Here is an 11,375-nt window from a genome sequence, read left to right as displayed (position 1 = left end):
CATTGTGCTCTTAGAATTTCTGCTGCAACTCGATTGTTCATTTTAGCTTCTTTTATTTATAGTTTGTTTCAGATGATGATTTTCAAGAAATCGGAGTTGCAATGCTAATTGATTTTTTAGGAATCTAGAAGTATTTAAATATAGGGCATGATTATGAATAACACAGTTTCTGTTTTTTAAATCTTTTCTGCTTTTTTAGTAGGGATTAGTGTTTATTGCTTATGCAAACGGAAAGGAGAGTTTTTTGTGTGTTTAATTTTAAGGGAATTTTGATAAAAGCAGAATTCTTGTTAATTGTATTTAATGTTATAATATGATGATCCTTGTTTTGACATTGAAGGTGTCTTTGCACAAAATGCATCTCAGATTCTCTAAAGGTTGTGTCCTTAGGGTGCCTTAGGCAGTTTGATGCCACTGGAGCTTTTGATATATTTTTCCTTAGTCTAATCTCATTTTATTTTTATTTATGCTTCAACACAATCCCTTATTTTGTTCATCACTTGAGAATATTTCAGAATGGATTCATCTGGGGATATGGAAAGGGATGCTAGAGACTTTCGTCAGGTGTATGAAAGAAGAAGCAAAAGAAACGGCATTGGTTCAGAAAATGTCGTAAGACATTTCGATCTAAACATTCCACTATGTGCTTAATTTTCTATTCCCTGAGAATCTGGTTCTGGGAATGTTTGAGAGAGATTTCGATCTCAACATTCTGTTGAGTTACGAATCTTTTATTGCTAACGCTAATGGCGAAAATGAAGTTGGAGATGATGGCGTAAGTTTCTGCTGTATATAATTTATGTGGGATGCATTTTATGTCAACTACAAGTTAACATGACTTATTTGTATCATTCTAATTTGTACTCACAATGTTTGGTAATATTTCAAACTGGCTTATAGCTCCCCAAGTTAATTTGATCTTAATGAAAAATATTTCAGTAAATGTAAGGAAACGTTTACAATGTGTTATGATGTTATTTTTCAGAACCTGGACCTTCTATTTTCCCACGAATTAGTTTACGGAATTTTTTTAACTATCTGATATTTCGTTTTGCAAGCATGTCAATGTAATCTTTTGATTACAAATTTTCAACTGAATGGGTGTCACCATTTTTTTTGTCTTCGTAACTGCTGAGATTTCAAAATATGACAGCCTCTCTCTACTGCTCTCCATATAATCCATGAAGCGCAACACTCTCAACCGGCAACCACGCCGCGACCTGCGGCTGCTCAGCTCATCGTGCAGTCCATCACTGCCTTCAGCCAACCACCACTAGTCTGCAGCCTCTGTGGTATGTATGAAAATCATATCAATTAATATTTTAAATAAATTTTCGAATGGTCTTGGATCTACCACTCCAATACATCTATGTCCCACATAGCACCTTAAACTTGCTTTAAATATACTGTAATGTCAAATGGTAGATATTCTGCATCATTGTTGGATGTGATTTTGTGAGAGTTAACTTAAAATCAAAATTCTGGAGAATCGTGCCACGATGGAGAAGCATCGCGCCACGATTTTTGAAGCAAGATTCTGAGGAAGCTACTGGAAATTTCGTGCCACGATGGACGCGCTGAAGATATTTTTAAAACGTATTTTCAGTCAGATTTGTTTCAGTTTTTTAAGGGTTTACTTTCCACTATAAATATAAGCCTTGTATCAAATGATAAAGTGTGTGTAGAAAAACAGGGTTTAGAAACCAACATACAAACTAGGGTTTATAGAGAATTTCTCTTTGCAACAACACTAGGGTTGGGATTGTTTTGATTCACCTTGAACAAAGCACTATTAGGATTGAGTCTCTTGGTCACGGGAAGAGGCTGGGACTTGGGTAGAATTAGGTTTGAAGACTGATTCTTGTAACTCAATATCTCTTTGTAAAGAAACTCATATCATTATAGTGGAACGGAGAGCTGCTCTCTCCCCCAGACTAGGTCATCATTAGACCGAACTTGGTAAACAAATTCTTGTGTTCTTCTTCTTCTTCCCTTTATCTCTTGTTGTTTATTTTTGTTTGGATTATTTGCTACCCGCTTGATTTGATTACTTGGTATTAATTTGCTCCACGCATCAAGTTTTATTGGTGTGGTTTTCTCAACGAATTCACAACAGATTTAAATTTTGAAATCCAGTTTAAATATATTGAAAGTGAGTAAATATGATTAAATTTTGCTATGTTTGTGGGAAGTCATGTATTCTAGCCTCTGAAGTCGAGGTAAATTGATCAGCTGTGAAGCTTTCTATTGTATTTACCATTAAATATGAAGTCATGTAATCTAGCCTCTTTATGACATGCTTGCATTTTTGTTCTATGTTTAGTATATTCTATTATTTCTTTACTTGGCCTTAAGCTTATTTTACGTGAAGTTTGCTCTTGACAAGTTCTCGTTGCTCCTTAGAGATTTAATAAAATGGGGTGCTTCGAATTGATAAAAAGAGCAATGAACAAGCAACACAAGCAGTTATTGATAACAGTCTTAACTCTTTATTTCTAGCTCAAATATTTTTATTTTTTTATGCTATGCATTCTAGTTTAAGTACTTCTTGTCCCGTTTTAATTTTTAACTCTAGCTCTTTTATAATCCTTTCATGTTTTTTACTGTGAAGTCTAACTTCCTAAGTTGTGTTTCTCATGCCAGTAACAGATTTGAAGGGTTAAAGAGGCATCATCCTTTTGCCTGCATGTATCAGAATGTAAAATACAGGATTTGAAACAACTTCTTGTATGCTCTATTTTTTGCATCATCTTTCTGCCTTTAGGCTGGTTTGTTAAGACATTCAATAGCGGTTGCGATTGCCTTGAGACCCTTTATATTCCATGATGTTGCAGACAAATGTAATAAATGCGATGAAAGTAGGGATGGAATTGCAAAGATCACCAATTTTTTAACATTATGTAATGAAATATGTATCAATCTATGTATTCATACGTAACACAATTAGAATGCGATGAATTATGTTAATCTATATATCCAAGCAAGTTGTATAACTACTAGAATCTAGGCTTAATTACTCTTTTGGTCCCTTAACTTATTTTTTGGTTTCGTTTTGGTTCCTTAACTATTAAAAGTTTCATTTCGGTCCCATAACTTATTTTTGGGTTTTCTTTTGGTCCCTTAACTATTAAAAGTTTCGTTTTGGTCCCTTAACTTATTTTGTGGTTTCGTTTTGGTCCTTTAACTTATTTTTTGGTTTCATTTTTGGTCTCTTAACTCTAATACATTCATCCTAACATAAAGGACCAAAGTGGTTGACGGAGGAAGAGTTAAGGGACCAAAACGAAACCAAAAAGTAAGTTAAAGGACCAAAACGAAACTTTTAATAGTTAAGGGACCAAAACGAAACCATAAAGTAAGTTAAGGGACCAAAACGAAACTTTTAATAGTTAAGGGACCAAAACGAAACCAAAAAATAAGTTAAGGGACCAAAAGAGTAATTAAGCCTAGAATCTATCAAATTTCCTGCGGATTTTCCTGAGGAAATTTATCCGCAGGAATACTTGAGGATTTTCCTGCTGTTTTCGATGCACTGAGGACATTTCATGCGGATCCATTAACCGCAAGAATATATGTAGGTAACTCTCCCTTGTTTAAAATTAGACGGCCCCGTAAATTTCTTTTACAAGCATCTATTCCTTGTTCTTAAGTCTCATCAGAAATAGAAATGCAGAGAGTTTCCCCACGGATAACCGGAGTTGGTAACGGTGGAGAAGTGTCTGTCGCGGTTGCAGCAACCAAAGCCTGATCAAACGATTTTTTTGGTGGGTTACAGTTTGTGGAGAGAGCAGCCACGGTGGAGGGAGGAGGAGGTTTCACCGTGGACGCCAATTCTGATTGCCAATCAAAAGCCATGGCAGGGCTTGCGTGATTAAGGATGCAAAACAGCAAAGAAAGATGTGCAATACAGAAGAGTAATGAACTTGAATGAGAACGTAAATTAGACTCAAGCAATTTCACAAACAGTTGGTGGGCAGAAACATGTTTCCTTTTAACTACGTGAAACAATTGGACAAAGAGTTTGACAAGTGAATCACGTAACTTTTATGCCGAACCAAAACAGTGAAATATCATGAATTCAATGGCACATGGAATTGGAAAGCAAGAGGAATTGGAAAGAAAGTTGCCCGTGCATTTGTTATTAAAAGACCCGTTATTGGAAGTCATTCACTCCACCTGATCTTTAATTGTTGTAGAAGTGGATCTCAAACGACGAGTATGATGAAAGAATCAACATACAGTGTGAACTCAGAAGAAATTGGATTAAACACTTTGATTGGAATGAATGAATTTTATTAGTTTTTAAGTGATGATTATTCTTTTGCACAACTATTCATGTAATTAGTTTTAGAGATACAATTTGTGTTGTAAATGATATTTCACATTCCAAAATAGTGGTGTTTCTATAGATTATTGATTATGTTGTACTTTCAACTTTGATGTGCATCTACAAAAACAGGTTGTAGGAACTGTCATATGTTTATCATGATTTTTTTTTCCTTAAGATTCTAATATTGATAGGATCTTATTGAATATTATAGAAATTTGGTTATGGGTGTGAAAGAGAAATTCGAGTTGGACATCCATTATTATTGTTTTTTTCTTCCTATTGTCTTCATTCTTTCTAACACAACGATGTTGCTTTTTTTTTTTTTCATAAATCGAATATACAAAACGAAAATTGGTCTATACAAATAGTAGTTTCATGAGATATTAACAAACTTAATTATTCAATATTCACACAAAACCATTATTAATTATAAAAGGTAATGTGAATCAACTATTTTGATTAAATTAATTTAAAACCATTAATTGATTATCTTATCTTATACATTTACTGGAGAAAGGAATGTCTTATACATTTATTGGAGAAAGGAAGGAGAGTCACATGATTTTTATGCATTAATGATATTTAAACTATTTTTTTTCCCAGATAGTGAACTTATTTGAGAAGTTTGTATATATTAAATAAATTTTATACAAACATAATTTTAAGCATATATAAAAACGTTAAATAAATTAAAATATATTTCACGAACCTTATTGGTATAAATATAATTTTAAAAATATAAATATCACCCAAAAATAAGACAATTTAAAATCTCTATATAAAAATTACATAAATCAAATTCATATGTTTTTTGTTGTTCATCATTATAGTTTTAAATTATCGTACATCAAATGTCTATATCTATAAGTTCAACAAACAAAAAGAATGGGTTCAAGCTGAACCAAGTATGCATGGTCCATGGATGGGTTCAGGGACTAATTCTATTAACATTGATGTCCTTTGAAGGTAAGGGTTTGCTTCGAGGTGAATGTCAAAAGAATGATATTTGTACTATATCTTTTTCACTCTGACAAAGAAATTTTAAATTTGTAGAATTGTATATGTATTAATGTGCAAGATATATATGCATTAATTCTAATATTTCTCCTTTTTTACGGTCAATAATCTTTAAATAAGCATAAAAAAAATCCTATTTTCTTTTTAAAAAAATAAACACATACTTTGATAATCCTATTTGAAAATAGCAAGTTTTCCGTTTTCCATAGTCAATCAGCATTGAATAACTTTTAAACTATCATAAAAAAATCCTCTTTTATTTAAAAAAATAAAACTCATGAATTAAGAATTAATTGCATTAAAAGTAAACAGATTGTAGAAGATTTGAAATGCTTCAATCAAGGCAATCACAAAAAATAAATTCAAGGAATATTTTAAATCACTCAATAATGAATATGTATGTCTCATTTTCTTATTTTTATTTAACACTACAAGAAAAACTGCAAATTGCGACACTTCATCTGCGACCCTTACTTTGCAACTGCCTCAAAGTGCATTTTTGCAACAATGTTGCGGCTGTTAGCATGAACCGTCGCAGATTTTTTTGGTTAATTAATTAGAAGGCGCGTTGTATATTTTCATTCCCCGCTTTACCAAATTTTCGTTCCCCCCTTTCTTTCTCACTTTCCCAAATTTTCATTCCCCCCTTTCTTTCTCACTTTCCCAAACTCGCAAACTCACTCCTTTCTCCATCTCCATCTCCATCGCCAACTCACTCCTCACCAACTCACTCCATCGCAAACTCACCCATCTCCATCGTTCACCCTTCGTACTCACTCTTCACCAACTCACTCGCTCCTCACCCCTTCTTCTTCCTTGTTATGGCTGCAACCAACTCAATCGATCTCACACTCCAAACCTAGACACTCGATTCAGATTTGTCTCCTTCCCAAACCCTAACCTAGCTTTGAATCGGTCCAATCGGTTCTACAATCGGTCCAATAGCTGATTCATATTCTTCTCACACCCAATATTGCTCAGATTCCAACTCACTCAGTCCTCAATCCATCACCATTAATTTTATTGCTCTGAAAGGTTAGTGAATTACCTTTGCTAAATTGATTTTATTGCTGCTAATTTGTGATTTACCTCATCCCATTCTTCAATTCATGTTTCTACTATTCTTGGTAAACAATAGATCATTGAACCATCATTAAAAAAAAATCAAACCAAGCAAGTTCTCGGAATCAAGAGTATCAATCAAAGTATGAAATAAAAATTTGGGACAAATAACTTATTTGATATTATATGGTTGCTAATTTAAAATTTAACGGAAAAAAAATATGTTCAACCTTAAATTTTAAATGAAAGTTAAAAATAAGGTAACTAATTAGTTGTGGAAATTTCTACTATACTTATAAATGATTATTATAGTTTTTTATTTCCAAAAATTTCAATTTTTATTGTTTTTATTATAGATTTTTTATTATATAAATCATTAAAAAAGTATTGATTTCTATAATCCTAATGTGCATTAAATCATAATTAAAAAAGATATTTTATCAAAAGAAAAAGAATGACCATTGGATATTTAAATGTTTGAGTTTTAATAAGGAAAATAATACATAATAAAAGAGAGTACAACGGGTAATCTAACTCATATTATACCATCCAAACCATCTCCTTCTCCTGAAAAATAAAATAAAATTATACCTGTTTTTTGTCCTAAAAAATAACCTTTTTTTAAGTAAAAGTGGGATGAACACTTTCAAAATGTCATTGTTTTTTAATGAACCGAAGAGAGTTCCATTGATGAGGGAAATAAAATCAATCAATAGTAAATGACCACTAACATAGGAAATACAATCATTTAATTCCTTCGTCGTTTGTAAGAAAAATCATTCAATAAAAAAATTAAATTTAAGCAAACATAAGTTTATGATCGTCATGGGTATAAAAAAAATTAATTATGGATGATGATACCTATTTAAAAAAAATTAGCAAACATGCTTCAGCATCCACGCCTACAGGTGTTCACGGGATGGGTCGGTTTTCATTGTAATCTATTACCCGATGCAATCAAGTTTCATTAGGTTGGATCAATAAATAATTACACGTAATTTTTAAAAAAAAAAATTAATAATATATATAATTAAATTACATTCTATATTATAAAAATTTCAAGACTTGGACTAGACTCTACTAATTAAAATTTGAACACTTGAATTTAATTGAAACACTTTGAATCTCTATGACATGGACTGAGTATATAATAGTGTAAACAATGGGTCAATGCGTAGAAGAAATGTGTTGTATAGCTCAGATACAATGTTAAATGAGCAAGGATGGATACATCGCTGTCTGAATGCAGTAAAAAATAAACAAGGATCTCCACATCTTTGTGAACGAGTGTGGGTAAAGAAGTTAGTTAATGAGAGTATGATCCGTTTTAGAACATGGAATAAAGGCACCCTTACTTGAACATATATGGAAATAGTTACGGCTATGACTAAAATGAAAATTAATTTTATGTCCCAACAAGAAACAATGTGGGTAGGTGAAAAGGCGAAAGAATTAGATAGTTCAAGATTTAAGCATTGATAATCTGGAAAAGTTAGATCGAGAAATGGTGTAGGCATTATTGTGGATAAGGAATTGAAAAAGGATATTGTGGATGTAAAGAGGATGTGAGATTTGATTGTATCCCACAAATTTTTAGTTTAATAAGTCATCTTTATTTTTTATTTTTTTTAAAAGGAAATAAGACATCTTTAATGTTATGAGTGTTTACTCACTTTAGGTAGGTTTGGAAGAATATTCTAAAGTTAAATTTTGGAAGGATTTGAAAGGTTTAATTCAAGATATACCACAAGGAGAAAATGTTTTTCTAGGAGGGGATCTAAATGGGAATGTAAGGAGTGTTTGATAAGTTTTAAAGGCGTGAATGAGGGTATAGCCTCGGGGACATAAATGCATAGGCTAAATCCATCCTAAATTTTTTGTTGTCTTTTAATCTTACTTTAGGAAAATAAAAAGGAAATTTATTGGGATTTCATGTTCTCAAATACATTTATTTCTTACTAGGAATTATGACAGAAATGTTTGTTTGAATTTAAAGTTTTACATGAAGAGAGTTTGACTATCCAACATATAGTATTGGTTATGGATGTAAGGTTTAAGATAAAAGCAGAGATGAGAGGCCATGATTGCGATAAAAGGATCAAGTGGTGACATTTAAAGGATCAAAACCAAAGTGTTTTCCAACAAAAGATTTTGAAGGAAGGTTGTGTTAAGCTACATAGAAGCGAAAATGATACGTGGAACAAGATGACATATGAGATTAGAAAAGTAGCAAAAGAGACACTAGAAGAATTAATAGGGTTTGGACCTAGCTAGGACTAAAGAATCTTGGTGGACCCAAAGATTTCAAATTAAAGTGAGAATCAAAACAATACTTCACTAATAAAAAATAGGGTTAAGGGTGATACATTTGAAGACTATTACACATTAAGAAATTTAGCACATTCCAACCTTGATGACAAGTTTGTTTTCGAGGGGTGTATTTTTTGGGATATAGTAAAGGCTGATTAGAGTAGTTTAAGTAGTTAAGAGGTACTTTTTTTTAGGATATAGTAAAGAACAAACTAAGAGTTACTAACTCTACGATACCATTCAGCATTTTCCACATTTTTTAAGCTGATATGTTTAAATATAAAGGATTCTCATATAAAGCTAATATTATTTTCTTTCTCTTCAACGTGCACACATATGCATGCAAAATGTTAATATTAATTTCGTGACTTTACATTTAATATGAAGATCTGCGTATTGGTGACGATGACTTGAAGAATCTGTGTTTGATTGAAATTGAAATGCTGCTTCAGGAAAACGGGCGGTCGCTTACTGACTTCAAATCTATGCCCAGGCCAAATGCAGCAAACATGCCAACTTTCACAAACAAGCTTATCGATGATGATCTAAATTACAACAAAGATGAATTGGAAAAGACACACGCTGATATGTTACTGATGCTGACTGATGAACAAAGATGCGTGCATGACAAGATCATGGAGTCTGTTTGTTCTGACGACGGTGGTTTCTTTTTCTTAAATGGTACGATGGTACTAGAAAAACCTTTATATGGAAAACATTGTCGACTGTTGTTAGATCGGAGGGGTTAATTGTATTGAATTTTGCATCTGGTGGTATAGCGGCTCTTCTATTACCAGGTGGAAGAACCTCGCACTCGACACTGACAGTCCCTATTGAGATTAATGAGGCATCATTGCTTACGATGCAAAAGGACAGACCTAGGGCAGATCTGGTGCATGCTGCAAAGTTGATAATTTAGGATGAGGCTTCAATGATGCACCGATGGTGTTTTGAGGCAGTTGACCGATCAATGCGTGATATCATGTCCAAGAATGATCCCCTAAATGAGTTTAGACATTTTGGTGGAATGACAGTAGTTTTAGGTGGTGATTTCAGGCAGATATTGCCTGTTGTCCAAAAAGGAACGAGACAGGATATTGTTGATGCCTCAATCAATTCATCAAAGATATGGGCTTATTGTAATGTATTGAGGCTTACTGTTAATATAAGATTGGGTGCATCTTTGCTACCTGCAGAGCAGGAAGAAATTGCTAATTTTGGCAAGTAGATACTCTCAATTGGAGACAGCAACGACGCTTCAGATGAGAATGGTGAGATGAAGGTAGAAATTCCTAAAGATTTGCTCATGTCGGACACAACAAATTCGTTGATATCACTTATAGACTTTGTGTATCCCGATTTGAATGATAACCTTGGTGACCTGCTATTTTTCCAAGAAAGGGGAATACTCGCATCAACGCTTGATTCAGTTGAGCATGTTAACGAATATATGATGTCACTGATTCCAGGTGAAGAGAAAGAGTATTTAAGCTCTGATTCTGTTTGTCGATCGGGTGAAAATTCTAATGTCCAAAGCGAGTGGTTCACAACGGAATTTCTTAATGGTATTAAGAGCTCTGGAATTTCAAATCACCGGTTGAAAATAAGGGTGGGATGTCCAGTTATGTTGATGAGAAACATCGATCAGGCCAATGGACTGTGTAATGGTACGAGGCTGATAGTCACTCATCTAGGGAAGAGCACGATAGCTGCTACCATAGTTACAGGAAAAAGGGCAGGTACGAGGGTATTCATTCCCAGGATGAATCTTATTCTGAGTGATCCAGGACTACCCTTCAAATTCAGGAACATGCAATTTCCATTGACGCTTTGTTTTGCAATGACAATAAATAAAAGTCAGGGTCAATCTTTATCTCGAGTGGGAGTTTATATTCCTAAGCCCGTGTTCACGCATGGACAACTCTATGTCGCTGTCTCTCGAGTTACTTTTAGAAAAGGTTTGAAGCTACCCATCTTGGATGAAGATAATAATGTTTGCAAGGAGACCACAAATGTTGTGTATCGTGAAGTTTTTCAAAAAGTATGATCATTGGTTATGTTTTAGAATTGTTGTTGCTATAATTTAGAAAACTAAAGTTGCGTATTGTTTGGAAGTTGTTTTTTTTAATTTCTTTGTAAGACGTAATGGTCATTATAGGACATGCAATTTCTATATAAGCAGATCCTCTTGCCATTGACTTTTAATGATGCACTTTTCAGCTATAACAATACGCGGAACTTTTTTTTTTACATCGTTGTTACCCTAAAATACAATATTTACATTAGACCATTGATTTTGTAAAAAATAAAAACAAATAACAATCGGCGTTTCTGTAGCCCAAACTATATTTATACACACCCGTAAAAAATTTAACGTTTGCATTCACAAACTAGGTGTATACATCTGACACTGACTATTATATAAAAAAATATAAATTTTTTAGTTTTTATGATTAATAAAATACATTATGTCAACAAATAATAATATACAATACGTCGGCATATTTTTGCAAAAATATTACATATGTTAAGTTTAACAATGAGTACATCTTATACTACAAATAATTAGTATAAGTATAAATTCAAATACTTTAATCGTTATGTGCAATGTTTAGATATTTTAAAATATATACAAAATTAAAAAATTAAGATGATA

Source organism: Medicago truncatula, chromosome 2 (assembly GCF_003473485.1).
Source record: "Medicago truncatula cultivar Jemalong A17 chromosome 2, MtrunA17r5.0-ANR, whole genome shotgun sequence".
NCBI classification, from domain to species: domain Eukaryota; kingdom Viridiplantae; phylum Streptophyta; class Magnoliopsida; order Fabales; family Fabaceae; genus Medicago; species Medicago truncatula.
Note: the sequence above shows the minus strand (reverse complement) of the source record.